The sequence below is a fragment of the Camarhynchus parvulus genome, chromosome 1 (genome assembly GCF_901933205.1).
Source record: "Camarhynchus parvulus chromosome 1, STF_HiC, whole genome shotgun sequence".
NCBI classification, from domain to species: domain Eukaryota; kingdom Metazoa; phylum Chordata; class Aves; order Passeriformes; family Thraupidae; genus Camarhynchus; species Camarhynchus parvulus.
This window is the reverse complement of record NC_044571.1, coordinates 59,333,662-59,349,094: the sequence shown is the minus strand read 5'-3', so window position 1 is coordinate 59,349,094 and position 15,433 is coordinate 59,333,662. Positions and strand designations below refer to the sequence as shown.

At 41.2% G+C, this 15,433-nt stretch overlaps 1 protein-coding gene across 5 annotated transcripts in view; it reads left to right on the top strand.

The window, feature by feature from the left end:
• ELF1 (E74 like ETS transcription factor 1) overlaps positions 1 to 15,433 on the top strand; it is an 87,718-nt gene that overhangs the window by 29,559 nt on the left and 42,726 nt on the right. Inside the window, exon 1 of one of the 5 annotated variants that reach the window (XM_030946154.1) lies at positions 10,815 to 10,874. The exons of the other annotated variants lie outside the window; for them this stretch is intronic. The gene's annotated coding sequence lies outside the window, so the exon portion shown is untranslated. Of the gene's footprint in view, positions 1 to 10,814; positions 10,875 to 15,433 lie in introns of those variants that run through there. 5 annotated transcript variants of the gene reach the window in all.

Here is a 15,433-nt window from a genome sequence, read left to right as displayed (position 1 = left end):
TTGCTGAGACTAAAAATGTAAGAATGAGGAAGAATTTTAGAAGTTGATTATGGTCAGTTGCCAAGGGCAATGCCATGATAAATTATTAACTCATTGCACTGTACTGCCTTGTAGTGCAAACAGAATAGTTGGTTATTGTGCTCTGCTTGGTAAGTCAACACTGTAAAAAATTCCTCAGTTATCTGGAAAATGTCTTCTTTGGGATGTTTATTAAAGGGATACAGTAGAATTAAAAATCATGTTCCCCTCTGCTGAAGCTGGTTAAAACCAGTAGAAATCCATGGAGGCAGTTTCTTTCTTTCTGTCTGGGGAGCCTGGTCAGCGGTTGTCGGTCAGCTCAGTTTCGCTTTTGCTCCTCTCTTCTCACAGTGCTTTGGTGAGGTGTGGTCCCTCCTACCTTCCCAAAAAGCACACTGGAGCCAGGCAGTTGGGCTGTTAGGTGCAGAGACATGAGGCAAGTTGACTCACAGCTGTTCTGCTGGAAAAGCCGTTCTGTGGAGACCACTCCTCCCGTGTTAGCTGTAACTGAGTCAGATGAACAAATGCAGGAACATGTGGGTACCTTCCTGATGCCATGCAGCAGTGGTCTTGAGGGGTAAATTTTCAATCTTTTAGGAATTAAGTCATCCTGATGTTTGTTTTGCTTTTATAAATGTAAATACCACAACATTTACCTTTTAATTTTTGCTTCAACTGTACAGAGCTTGGAAACTTAGATGATTTTAAAGTGTCTCAAAATAATTTATAAATGAACATTCCCCTCCCCCTCTTATATTAGCCCTATGCTTCTTACATTAAATTTCTAAGTTAATAATCTATAATTTATATAATAGATTTGAATTTGCATGTAAATATTACTTTTTGTGTTTGTTATGCTTGGAGTTAGTACCATAGTAATACACCATGAAAATAAATATGTATGAGAATTTTGAAATGTTTGCTGTGATAAAATCTTTTGCAGGACACAGATGAACTTTCAGGGTTAAAAAGAATATCGAGCTTGAGAGCAAACCATTTCTGGACCAGTGTCAGCATCTGCCACCCCAGTTTTCTTAGGAAAACATTGAATCCTGCCAGTACATGTTGCAAGATATGACCATCGTGACTTACGAACTAAGAAGCAAATCTGCAAAATGCTGTTGGCTACATAGTATTGTTGGAATCTGAGATGGAAAATACTTTTTTTTTCCCAGTTCTCTTTTTGCCAATCCAGCAAAATTTAGTAAGGTTCAGTTCATGCTGCAAGGCTTTTTTGTTCAGAAAGGCTTTTGAGCAACCATTACTTTTTGTATCTTGCTTTTTTTTAAAATTTGTTGGCTGGTTGGGATTACTTGAGTACTTGTCAAGGGTGGGACATGTGTCTTAAGTTGATGTCAGAAATGCTGCTGAAGAAAATGTTCTCTTAGTGTCTGATGGGTCCTAGTTTAGGGCTTTCATTCTGATTTCCAAGGCATGAAGTGGTCAAGCATTCAGTGACATGGGGTGATGCAGTCTTGTCTTTTGAGGAAGGGGACACATGTGGTTCTGTGAAACAACCCAAGTAGTCACAGAACTCATGTGGGAGCACATGAAAGCCAGGGACAAAATATACTGTGTCAGAGGAACCTAATTGAGGAATATGTTTCTAGTTAGAAATGAGGAGAATTTGGACCCTGTTCTTTTTCAGGGAATTGCAAACCTCCGGCTTTGAGGTGGCTGTTCCACTAAGAGTGCCAATCACCAAGTGAAGGCATTTTTATTCTGAACTGTTTTGGGATGGGGACAGAGACCATGTTAGAATGGAGCACCTTGGTTCCGTGAAGGGTAAAATGTGTCAGATACTTCTTGAAATCCAGTGAAGATGTGTACTGCTTTTAGGTTTATGCAGAAAATTCTCCTAGACTGCAGCATTACATGATAGTGTAAAATCATTTAAATATCTACTGGTTGATATATTTCCCAACTTACATGACTGACCCATCTTCTGTTGCTTTTATTGGCAACCCTGCCGATAACAGCAAAAATTGATTTTCCTCCATTTTATACCACCAGTTGGTCATTGATGGAAAACAGATATGAGGCTATCTTAATAATTTCTCATCCTGCCTGAAAATACAGTTTTTAGGCTGACTAAGGAAATGATGTTTTCTGTCAGATGATATTATGGGGAAATCTAAGACTGAATAGAAGACAACTTACAGAGGGGCTGACTATAGCATATTGCTTTACATATGGATACTATAGAAGTTATAGCTGTGCTGGAGCTGCTTTTCACTGAAGTTGTGCTTTGTCTAGCAGTTGTTTTTTGTGCTTATCACTTGAGTACCAAATGCTTCTTTAGGGTTTCAATTTTGCAGGAGACTAATAGGTGTGTTACTCTAGGTATTAGTGTTGGAAAAGCCCTGTAGATCATTAACCTGTCCCCATTTCTAGGACAGGATGGTCGTAGAAAATGCCAGTACTGTATTTGGCAATGGGTTTTTTCCCACTGGTTATAGTTCACATCTGAAGATTTCAGAAAGAATCTTAAAAGATTTCATCTGCTGAGCAAAGTAACTTGGTTTGTTGATGGTGTACAAGCCTGGCTGAGGAAGACCAGACTCAAAAACCTCCACAGCTGGCCTGCCTGTTGTCCTGGGCCCTACTAGATGAGAACATGCCACCAGTGTTTTGTTCACTGCTTTGGTGGCCTTCTGGGGCCACATTTCAATATGCTTGACCTGTTTGCGTCCATCAGGCCGGCTTTCTGCACGTGGACCTAATTGGCTTCGTTTTTCTGTCTTCTGTTTCTTCAGAAGGTGTCCCGGAGTGTCTGCTCGTGGCGGGCGGTCGCAGCCCGCGCAGGGGACAGCCCTGGCAGCGCGGGCAGGAAGCGCTGGCGGCTGGGCCCAGTATCTTGGGCTGTGCTTCCTGTCGTTAAACCACGAGCAGGGGAGCAGATGCGCCAGAGATGCAGCGCCGCCTGCCCCAGGCAGCCATTGTGCAACCAACTGTCTCCTCAGCACCACGCTCTGCGCCCATGCGCCTGGGGCCTTGCTGTCCCTGCCAGCCCCTTCTTCAGGCACCCAAAAGTAAGGATCAGGGTTTGTGTAGTTCAACAGAAAGCAGGACTTGAACTCCTCCATAACCATGGGAGTTATCCTGGCACAGCAAGAGCTGAGGTCCAGCGTTTTGCTTTCCACAGTTGCCAGCGTGGGAGTTTTTAAATGCATCTGAGAAATGGGAAGGTTGGGCCTCAAGTTGTGCAATTTCATTAATGTCTTTCTGGGCAGGTAATTGCCACATTACCTGACCAGTTTTTATTGTAAAATCTGTGATCTTCTGAGTGGTTTTTTTTTCCTTTTTAATTATTAATTTTTTCATCTCAATACACTTGTGGTTTTGAGACAGCTCTGGCTTTCAGTTAAACAGCTTTTTGGAAGTGCACAGGAAAAGCACATAAAACCTATTAAAAATGATACAATTTTTTAAATGTAAGTTGCATGATTTCTGAAGATATAGATGTTATTGCAACATAATTAATTTCCTGAAACAGAACTCTAGTAGTATCTACCCCAGCACTAGATTTTAGAGAACCGAGTAGTCTGCACATCAAAATTATTTTAGAACTGGAACTGTGCATACATTTCAGCCTTTTTGTCCCGTTTGGTGATCTTTTCTTCCTCATCTGACAGCATTGCTGCTCCCAGAATATCGTTTTTTTCTCTTAAACTGTATTTTTGTTGACTAGCCAGCATTGAGTAGGGATGTCTTTGCCATGTGATAAAATGATTCTGTACTATATGCTCTTTAAAATATAGGGTCTCAGCCTGAGGGTCACATTCCTCAGGGTGGGGAAGAGTAGAAAGGTTGTAGGGGTAGTGAGATTGGATGGATAAGGGGTTTGGGGATTTTCTGTTGCTGTTGGTTTAGGTGTTTTTCTCCTGTCTTGCGTTGGGCTATGGGGTGCTCTGCATGGCAGCCGCATGAGAGGTTTTGCATACACGGAGGAGCTGCACTCAGAGGCAGGCACTGCTCTGAGCTCCTGGTCCCCCGGGTGTCTGCAGGGCCAGGAGCCAGCACCACAAGGGCAAAACTCGGCACTTTGCCTCTGTGAAAGGCACCAGCTCTCACATTTCTAACAGAGATGCACTGGAAGCCTTTCACAGAGACAGGATGATTCTGCTGGCCTTTCTCCCTTTCAGGTTTTGAGCGCTGTTCTCAGTTTCTCATGTTTGAGAAAGGAAAGGTACAAACAGGGCACAACCCCCGAGGGGAACACATAGTAAAACCTCCACAAAACCTCCACTGCTTCAAGTGTATGGCATCTTGAAAAAAGGCATAGATTTGGGGCTTTTACCCACTCCCACACAATTCTGATATTATTTCATTGTATCTATGGTCACAATAAGCCACTGAGACTTCACAGAAGCAGATGAAATGTTAGACAAGAGAAATGAAAAAAAGAAAGGAGGGTGGACGATAAATTAAAGGATGGATTAGAAACTATGTAAAACAACCTGTCTCTGCATTACCTTGTTTATTGTACTACTTAATCTTCCACTACCACTCAGCTTTCCCTTGTGTTTTCTTCTTTTTCTCTTTTGGGGGGCTTCTTTTGTTTGGTTGTGTTTTTTTAGTTTTTTATTGTGGGGTGTTTTGTATAGTTTTTTGTTTGTTTCTTTAGGGTTTTTTGTTTTTGCTTTTTTGTTTGTTTGGGTTTTGTTTGTTTTGTGATGTATAGTGGGTTGTTATTTTTTTTTTCTTATTTTCTTTTTTTTTTTTTTCCTCCTGACTCTGTATGAGTTGAATGTTGTACTGGGAGAGGAAAGGGTAGGTTAGAAATGATACATAAAAAACATTCTGCCTCTGGTTCCTATGATAATTTGTGGGTTTTCATAACAGAGATGATGTCTGCTGAGGAGCTTCTTGCGTGATGAGGCTGTGGTGCTGCAAGAAAAGCTGGAATGTTTGTTTTCCCAGAGACCTAAATGAAAACTGTCAGAGGGCTGGGACAGCTATCCTGTGAAGAAAGTCTAAGAGGGCTATTCAGCGCAGAAAATCAAAGACTCCAGGGAGATCTTGTTGCAGCCTTTCAGTGCATAGATGGGACTTTTAAGAAGGATAGAGATGTTTTACCAAGTCCTGTAGTGCCAGAAAAGGGACAATGGTTTTTGATTGAAAGAGCATAGATTTAGATTAGACATAAGGAAGATATTTTTGACAATGAGAGTGGAGAGACACCAGTACAGGTTGCTCAGAGAAGTTATGGATGCCCTATTGCTGGAAGCTTATGTTGGATGGAGCAATGTGATGACAGATGTCCCTGCTTCTGGCGTTGGGGTTGGACTTCAGTAATATTCAAAGGTCCTTTCCAATCCAAACCATTTTCTGGTTCTCCGCATTGGGGCCTGCATCAACTCCTGATAATTTAGAGAAGTCAGATGTGAGCTAAGGAAGGACCTTTCATTTTCAGGAGATGGAACCTACCTTTGTTCCCATTCATTATATGGAAAACTTAGAGCAATCTTAGTCCTTTCTTTTGGAAACATTGGAGGTTCTTAGAATGAAGGAAAGGTAGGAACAATCTTCTCCTTGTGGGTTAAAGTGGGGAAGAGCTGCTGCAGGAGAAATATGTCTCCTCAATTCCCCTTCTGTGTATGACACTGTTAGGGTTTCTCTTTTGGGAAGTGTGAGTGGACTTGTGCAGTCACCTCATTCAGACAATGCCTGAGAGTGCATGCCAAGTGCATGCTGAAGTATCTGTATTACTCACTCTGCAGAGCTGAGGGGAGGGAGAAAGAGGTCTCCAGGTTTGTGAGCCACTGGCTGTGGTGAGATTGTGCTGCTTCCTTTTCCAGAATGACACCAAGCTGGGCACACAGCTCAGCACAAGGTGATGGGGCAATTTTGTGTTTTCCCCGGGTGATTTGGTTCCCCCCCAGTCTGCCTGCTGCCTTGCTTCCCCCCACAGCTGGGGAGTCAGGCTGGCTCACAGGGCCCCGTGGTGGGGGCTGCAGCTGGATGGCACAGGCACATGCACAGCAGCCACCTCTGATGCCTTATTTAGTTCTGCAAAAGACATGGAAACTTGAATGATGAAATGAGGAAGAAGTGGGGCTTGAATTTCTCTACACCTGGTTGATGGGAGCTCTGAAAGTTTCCAGAGTACACTGATTCTGTAGGTGTTTTCATGCAACACTCATAAATTCTGTGTCAAGTTCATTTCATTAGCAGTGAATTTCTATGTCTCCCAGGAGCAGGTGTGTGCTCATGTAAGAGTGACTTAGGCTTCAGTGTACACTTCCCCAGACATTACGAAATGAGAAATTCTGGCCTGTCCAGACACTGCTTTCCCTGGAGGGACCTTTGCAGACCCTGTTCCTTTTCCATAACACTCTTAAGAAAAATCTTTTTGCTTTTTTATTTTAATCTTGTTGGTCTTTAAGTTCTGCTTTGTCACTGTTTGAAACCCCATGGTGGGAATTGTTAGTCTAACAACAAATCAGAAGATAATTTATATTCTCTTAATAGCCAAGTTCAATAGTTTGAAATTCCCCAGACTAATAGTCTCCTTTCTTAATCCCACCCCATGCAAATACTTTAGAACATGAATTTAGGCTACACTGATCTGTAAAAAGAAAAATGTACAAATGGCATGGGAATATTAGTTTCTGTCTTATTCTGCATAGCTGCAAGTTAATGCATTTATTATGCTAAACATCATGAAGAATATGCATTTTTAGAATAACCTGGAATGAATATATTGTATTTCAGAGTGCATTAAAATTAGAAGCTTAAAGGCCCAAAAAAGCTAACTTTTAATTATGTCTTGAGTGAATGTTCTCCACTAGAACTGTGTAAGCAGTCTCTCGCCTTGAGGAGGTTTTGAAGGCATGATTTTAGATAGTCTCTGCTTGGTTCTTTAACTAATTTTTTTTTCCTGCAGACATTTAAATTAATTGAGTCTGTAACATTTTATGTCCTGGATAGATGTTCAGTACAGCAGAAACGTCTGTACTCTTCATACTGTTAATTCTGCTTCTCCAATTCAGGCAGCCTTCAGTACCTCATTGATTTTACCCAGCAGCAGCTTTTGGGGAAGAGCAATATTGAACAAATAGGTGAAGGGCATTGTTTTTAAAAAGGCATTTGCTTCTGGACCCTTACTGTGCAGGATTAAGAAGCAAAGACACCATCATACTCTTAAGTCCAAGGACTGGTGGATGAAAAGCTGGACATGACCCAACAACATGTGTTTGCAGCCCCAAAAGCCAGTTGCATCCTGGGCTGCATCAAAAACAGTGTGTCCAGCAGGGTGAGGGATATGATTCTGCCCCTCTGCTCTGCTTTCCTGGGATCCCACAGTTCTGTGATTCTGTGAAAACAGCACAGTTCAGTGAATTTCTGACTTGGAAACTGAAAGGTAATGATTACCTTTTGAAAAGCTGTCTGAAATGAGACAAACGTGCAAGACGGAAATAAGAACAGTGTAGAAGCATTTGCCTCTCAAAATCTTATTCTTAAAGCATAACAAGTGAGTAATGCTGAAGATGCTAGTGCAGAGAAAGAAGGAAAGATGATGACCAAGTCTGGAACTAAAAAGCTCCAACCTGCAGCTTCTCTGCAGGGATGAAGGAGTCATCTCTAGAAGGTTTAGAGACAAGTGAATTGTGTTGCTTTTTTCCACGTACAGTGTGGAGAGACTCAGTGTGTCTACACTGAGATTATTGCTATAACCTGCACATAGAACTCTTTGTGCTATGTGCTCCACACCCATAAGTAGTTGGCTGTCTAGTAACAAGGTGGTTTGTGTACCAAACACGTTACAGCAAGAGCCTAAGGTCTGGGTTTTGTTGGTTTGGGTTTTTTTTCTTTGTTTTGTGGTTTTTTGAAGTCCCTCTGGCTATGTAATACTCACATTTTCTAACCAAGACCATGTCCCTCCCTCCATGTCTAAGTGCTGTGTTTGTGTAGGTACTTTCTTAAAGTTGTATCGAATCTCAAGTTCAGTTTTAAGCTAATGTTTTGAAAGTATTCCTTGAGTTCAGAGCAAACTGGTCAGTAGGTGATTTTGCTCCCTTTCCTGCATGGTGCAGATCTTACCTATTGTTTTTGGCTTGAGCATATCTGGAGTATTTTGTTCCTTCTTGTCTTTCTCTTTGGTGAACTGTGACACCGGTACAAATTTTCCATGCAGAAAGCACGTCCCAGCTTAGAGCTGTGGCTCATGCTGAGGGAAAATACCCAGTTACAGCCTTCCAACCCAAATTAGCCTTCACCCTTCTACCTGCAAATTGAAAAGCTTATGTCCCTCAGTCTATAGTTTTCAATAAATTTCAGTTTTCTTTGTTAGGCTTTAGATGACATTTGAGTTGCAGCTACAGTGATCTGTAAATTATGATACACTGGAAATCAGACAGAAGATTTCACCTCAGAAAGGTGTAACAAACGTCTTGCCTTGGGAGACTTTCTTAAAGATGTGCTTTGTTTTGGTCATGGTTAAGAGACCCTGGCCTACAAAAAGGCTGTTTGAGCTACTGTAAAAATCCTGTTTAAGCCAAAAATTAAGTTGAATGTTTTTGTGCTAAAAAACTCCAGACAATTATATTAGAAAAGACAGTGAAAAAAAACTACCCCAGACTCGTGAGACTTGGAGGTTAGTGGGAGGGAGTTCAGAAGTCTGACTGAGGGCTCTGACTTCCCTGTGTGCAGCTGTTCCTTATCAGTCTGCCTGATTGTAGGTATGGTTTGGTACTTTGCACCTCTTCTTAAATTACCTTTCATTGCCATTTCTATAGACTTTTGAATTGAGTAATTCTGCTTGTGAGATGTTATGAGGTGTTGTCACCTTTTCTTGGGTTGGGCATTTTTTTGCTTTTGGGGGTTTTTTGAATCTATACAAAAGCTCAGTGCAAGTATCAGCTTTGTGATTTTGACGGTAGGAGATGTGTCTGAATTTTTCCAAGAGATATGCTGATGGAGATTTGTCTCTCCCATCCCAACCTTATGAGTGAATCCCTGCCTGTGTTAGAAATAGTGTTGGACTCTCCAAACCCTTAAAACAAAAAAAAAAAATCAGACTACTTGCCTTAGTTCACTCATCAAACTATTTCAGAAAATACTTCTGAAAATAAGTAATCTCAATTGTTGTGACCGAATGGGTGACAAAATGGACCTTTGGGAATATTTAGAGAAGGTGTATGTTGGGGCACTGTATATGTGCTCTGAGTGGTCACAGATTGTAGAAAACAGGTGACTTCTTGCCTGGTGCAAAAGTTCTCACTGATTAATTCCTGTGGTATAACCACTCGAAATGCGTGACTGAGTACTTAATTTCTTATATTTATGGGTAAAGGTGAATGAGGATCTTTGTGGCAAATAGATTAAAAAGCTTCAGGCATGGTTTGCAAAAACATGTTTTAACTGATAAGCTTTATAAATTAAACTGAAATATGTATCTGTATTTTACTTGTGTCATTGTTAACCACAGTGCTAGTTTAAATATAAATAAAAGTGTTCTTGTAAATGAGTAGAATCTCTCAAAGACCAAAATGCTTGTCTAGTGCTGAGTTAGAGCAGCTTACAGATAAGTATTAGTTGCAGTGCTTTGTGGTATGGGCTGTACTGTTTCTCATTACAAGCCCTCTTAGCCATTATTTTTTTTTTTTGCTTAGCCTTGACTGTGTCTGTGATTCTTATCTATTCTTCTTGTGTGTTTCATCTCTGCTCTCTTGAGCTAGCTTGCTTGTAAGAGTGTAATGGTCTATCACCCTGTATTCTCAGCTTTAACAAAATGCACCACTGGTCCCAAGAAGGAGGATGCTTGAACAACTCTGGATGAGTTGTAAGAATTTAAGTCCAGGATTCACGATGAGGATGTAGGAAAGCTAAGGTACCTTTCATACAAGAACACAAAATACTTTATGTAGTCCTCTGAAGCACTACCACTGCAGCTGGTGGCCATGGGCAGGCCATGCATCTTGTGCAAAGAGGGAAATCACTGCTCCTTTTGTTTCAGCATTGCAGGATTTTACTAGCCACTGTCTAAATTGTAGGCCCTAGTCTGTGAGAATAGGGTTAGCAGGACACCTTCCAGAAAGGGAAGTTGGGCTAAAAGCCATCAGGGAGATGGTGGAACAGCCAAGCCCAGGGCAGCACCACATCCTGGCTGGGCAGAAGGAAGCCAGTGTTGCTGGGAGAGCCATGGGCTGGAAACACCTTCTCCTTGTGCCATTCCAGTTATGTGCTGAGAGCACGCCTGCCTGCCTCCTGCTCTAGCAGCAGGGTCTGAGGGGAGGCAGGGAATCAGTGTAATTACATGATCTTGAACCCAGAATGGGGATGGGGTTTCTCAGACCTGCTGAGATAAACAACAAGTGCTTCCAGGCCAGGGCTCTTGTTGGAGGTAGGGTCTGCAGGTGCAGGTTTGTTTTTGGGGGCATCTTGGAGCCTCTGTTCTTGGCGTAGCCTGCCTGTATTCCACAGTTCCTAAAATGAAATCTCACTCCATTGTGTAAGCTGTGAGGTAAGAAGGAAAAAGGACTCCTCTGCTGCAAATGTTTTGTAGGTGATATAGTCTAACTCGGAATAAATGTTTCTCCTGTTGGTAGAAAGGGTTAAGCATTGAGGGCAGCAGGTATAGGCAGACTTAGGTATGTGATATATTCGACTGTTTTGCAAGGTGCTATAAATGTTGGCTCCCTGTAATCTGATACCAGGGTAGGACAGGCTAACCTAATGGAGGAAAATAGACAGCAATGTAAAAGAACTGGAAATTCAAGTCTAGCTGACTAATACCAGCCTGCTCCAGAGGCTTTTGACTGTTCATTTTGCTGACAGCTGACAGCAAATGAGAGGCAAATATGGCCTAATCTGCTCTGTATTCTTACAGCTTTTTAAAAGACACTGCAAAGGTAAGACCCCTTATATTTCTCAAACTGTCACTTGCTGAATGCAGCCTTGAACGTAAATATCACTGACAAGAGCAAAGTACCAAACTGAGGCTTGAAGTCCAGGTCTGTCTGTGAGTTTGGGAAAGGGGAGGCCTCAGCAGGTTCTGTGTGGATTAGTTTGTGCCCCTTTCAAGCTGGTGCACGTCCATTAAATTCAGATTTCTGAAACTGCTCAAGTACTCAAACATAGATATGCAAATCACGCAGCAATTCTATGGCTATGTCAGAGAGTAATTTTGAACTTATTAAAGTATTTTTTGTTGTGCTTGACAGTCCAGTTAGAAGAGTTTTTAAAAAAAATTATTTGCAAAACGAAATCCACAGAATGGTAAAAATCTGTGTTGCAGAAGTTGTAATGAGGTTTTTACTGAGCTGGGTCCTGTAGCAACTTTTGCAGAATACTGAAAAAGTCCTGTGGGAATTTAACTCCCTGATCTAGAATTACTGATGCTTGGCTGGAAGAGGTTGCCTGGAGTAAGAAACTTTTAACTTGAACTTGATCTCTGCTGGCCTTTTTTTTTTTTGTTTTCCTTTTATTTGTATATATATATATATATATATATATATATATATATATATATATATATATAGTGCTCATTTATAGTGAAGCTAAAAAAAGTTCTTGTTTTTGGCCATCAGTTTTTCTTTGGTAAACTTAACTTTTACCTGCAGGTGGTTTGAAAATAATGAATGTGTTACTAATTTATGGGCAAAATGGTTTTTAGAGAACGATTGACAGTTTTATGTCAGTATTGGGTGCAGACTAGCAACTGGTAATTTGTGAAGTTTGGCACCTTTCCAAAGCAATTAAATTTAGTTTCTCTGATCTTTCTTCCTCCCACTGCCACTACTTCATTCTCCTGTGTGTATGTGTTAATCAAAAGAGCAAGATCTTGCAGGGTCAAACAGTTCTTCCTCCCTCCACCCCTCTTTTACAGGTTTCCTCATATCCTGTTTTAGCTGTCTTGGAGCTCAGCCCTTCAGCTCTTTCTGAAAGATGCAAGGGAACTTGCCCTAAGAAATCAGTGAAATTTGACTTATCTGCAGCTCTTTTGTTATAGATGCTTGTAGGCTTGTGGTCTTAATGCTCCATAAAAGGTGCTATTAAATGCAAGAAACCACTTAAAGGTACCTTTTAAAACATTTATTTTGTGTCACTGGAATAATGCATTTGGTTTGCAAAAATTTCTGAACCTGATTTGGGATTTCATCAATTGACTGTTTTCTTGGTATCTTTTTTTAAAACAGCATTTTGAGATTTTGCGCAGTGTGAAAAATAGGAAGATATATTTGATACGAATGTTACTTATTAATGCTGGTAATTTGGTTGTCTTATTACAAGACATAAAACCAGTCTGCTCCCTGCAAATTTACTATTGGATAAAATAGCATATACTAATTGTTATAGGAGAGGAAGTAATGAGAGACCTTTTGTTTTCCTTTCTCTCCATAATTAGTGTCACTTACCACTTGGTGAGCTAGACTAAGTGGACATTTGCAGTGTCATATCCAACTTGTAGTCCATTTATTCTGCTTTTGCAATGTTTAATATATTACTATTTTTCTGATGGAGAATATGTAAATCCAAAAGTGTGCAGTTAACAGGAATAGAGGACAGCAAAATCCTGCATTTAGAGACATGCAATTGCAATCTCCATTACTGAAGGTCTATCATGTGTTAAGACAGCTCTTTTCCATTGTTTAAAAAGAAATCCTTGTATAATGGGGCTGGTTGGGTCTGATTACACTGAACTGTTTTTAAAACATTTTACAATTTTCCTAAGCTTTTTACTTCTGTTGTAAAAAACAGATCGTATTTTTGGGAAATACGATCACCTGATTTTCTCCTTTCCCTACCAATAGTGATGAATTAACTACAAAAGGCAGAATCGAGGGGCAGACCAAATTAGTGACTGCCAAGAGTTTTGGACCAGCAAACCATACTTCCCAGCCTCTGCATTTACTGGACATTAGTGTGTTTGTGTACCATTTTGCAGTAGCAAGAGGAGAAGCAGGTCTTTGCTATGAATGTTATGTTTTCAGCTGGTCCTTAGATCCATATTACATTACTGCAAAAGGCCATGCTTTCAGAAACATTCCCCATAACAAAACCTGATGCTTTTGTTAGGATAAGAGACCTTTAGATAGTCCTGCACAGAATTCTTAGAAAGATGGGCAGTCATGCTGTTGGTTGCCAGGGAGCTCAGTGTGGTGGTGTGCTTGTGGCCAGTATTTCCAGGTGGTGAAGGCCCGGCTTACACCCCCTCTCCTTTTTGACAATGCCTATGTACAGATGTTAGCTTTCCAAGACCAAGATGTTTATACTGCCCTGAGATGTTGGTGCTGCTCCATTCCCTGGCTGGTAGACAGACTCTGGAATTCTTGCAGGCTTGGCAAACTGTGTGCTGTCCCCATGCGCTGCCTGGGGGACACTGGTCTTTTAGGTGTCCTTTTTGGGAGGGACAGTTCATCTTGTTTGGCTTTCAGTGGGTGAGGAGAAGATCAAACTATGTATTTTTCCAGTGGTGTGGTGTTGATGAGCGGCAGTTGCTGGAGGTGACTGAACTGGAAGCAAAGGAGGACTTTTGTGTATCCTATTGTTGTATAGAGATGTGGGGGTTTTTTAATCTTTGGTAGGCAAAAGAGCTGCACCAGAAGTTAAAAGTCAAGTCAGTAGAAGGGCACACATTTCATACACATGCTTTGGTGCATGTGTGCTGCATGTGCACATGGATGTAAAGTGTGTTCATGCAACTGCAGCTGCTCTGTGTGCCTGGGTCCGTGTGTCCTGCAGGCAGGTAGAGTAGGGGCTGTGCAGTGAAGCAATGTTACGTGGCTTTTATCTAACTGTAGTTGAAAATGTTTTTGAAAAATTTTTATGTAACTGTAGTTGAAATAAGTGATTTTTCTGTGACCTGATGCTTCAGTAACCCAAATTCAATCTGAAAAGTTTCAGACTGAAAAGCTGTGTGAGCTTTCAGCTCAAAGCTGTATGAGTAGCCAGGTGATGGTTAACCACTTCTAAAAATTTACCCTACTCTTCTCTTTTTGGCATCTAATGTGCTGAAAGTTGGGCAGCTGGAAAATCGTGTTTGAATCCACTAAACAGTTTTGATTGGGATGGAAGGAGAGCTGGGGGCTTGCAGGCAAGGAGGAAAAGAGGTCCAGTCTCTCACATGATTTGGGAAGGAGAGGTGGAATGGAATTGTCCCATCGTGGGGGATAAGTCATGTCCCATCTCCTGAACCTCTTCTTATACTATGCAGTCAGTCTGTGAAAATGCAAAATTCAGTTATTTTCGGGCTGGGGGAATGGGGAAGTGGATTTGGACCCTCTATTCCCCCTGGAGTGTCCTTGCTCCCCTGCTTTAGGTCAGCTAACTTTTCCTGTTGAGTTGGCTCTACTTTGCTAGAGCAAACACTGCAGACAGGTGGCTAAAACTTGGCCTGGCCTTTCCTTGCCTGATCAAATTTGGGAGGCTTGCTCTTAACAGATGCTCAAGTACTGCTTTTTTGGAGCTCAGGAGCTTCAGTAGAAAAGCCTGTCTCACCTCAGTATCTTTTAGGTTGCACTTTAGGCCTGGCTTGTTGGTTGTAGGCTGATCTTTTGTTGCTGCAGCATAAATCAATTACTTAGGGTGCTTTACATCTACACACCTACACTGATTTGAGGCTGCCTTGACACATTGAACGTGTTGGTGGGAGAGGATACAGAGGAAAAAAAAAGCCTCAACCATGCTTTAATTTTTTTCAGCTTTCCCAGCAGTGTTCTGCCAGGTTGCTGGGTTTGTGTACAACAGCTGTGTTACATAAATGTGCTGAATAAAAGGGACTTAAAAAAATCTGAGGGAGCATGGGAGATTGGAAGAAAAGAGTTTTCAGGGGTGGGGGAGCTGTAAACAGTGGAGGAGCCATTACTGTTAGTAGTCTGGAAAGGAATCTGGCCTCAAATTAAAATATTCAGGCTAAAAGCGATAGTTACAAAAAAGAGATTAAAATGTGAATTTTTTTTTGTGATGGCAAAGAGCTTGTTGTTTGCATTTGTTGTTTTTTTTTCTCTTTGGAGTAAACATCTGTTTTTGTGTCAAGTGGGTTCCTTTAATTTCTTTGATATTGACTGGATTTTGTGTCAGTTTTGGGGTTTTATACTTGTTTATATTTAACAGATAAACCCTTTACTCTCTGTCCTCCTTGCTGCATATGCACTGAGAGCCTGTGGTTTCCAGACGGGCTGCAAAACAGGGATTTATTGATACTGATGATTTCTTTGTCCTTAATGAAAGCTCAGCAAAGGTCACTCTGTTGGCTTTTATTATGTCAGCTGCCCTTTGCACAGTTTGCCCTAGGCAGCATGGATGCTCTCAGAGGACTTGAGTCTGTTCTTTATTTTGCTTCTTTCCTTCCTCAGTTCTATCCTCTTAACCATGTTGTTTTTCTATCTCCTTTAATTTGTGTGAGCAGTAGAAAGACTGACATTTCAGAAACTTTGTGTGCCAAGTGACATATATTAATTTGTTCTTC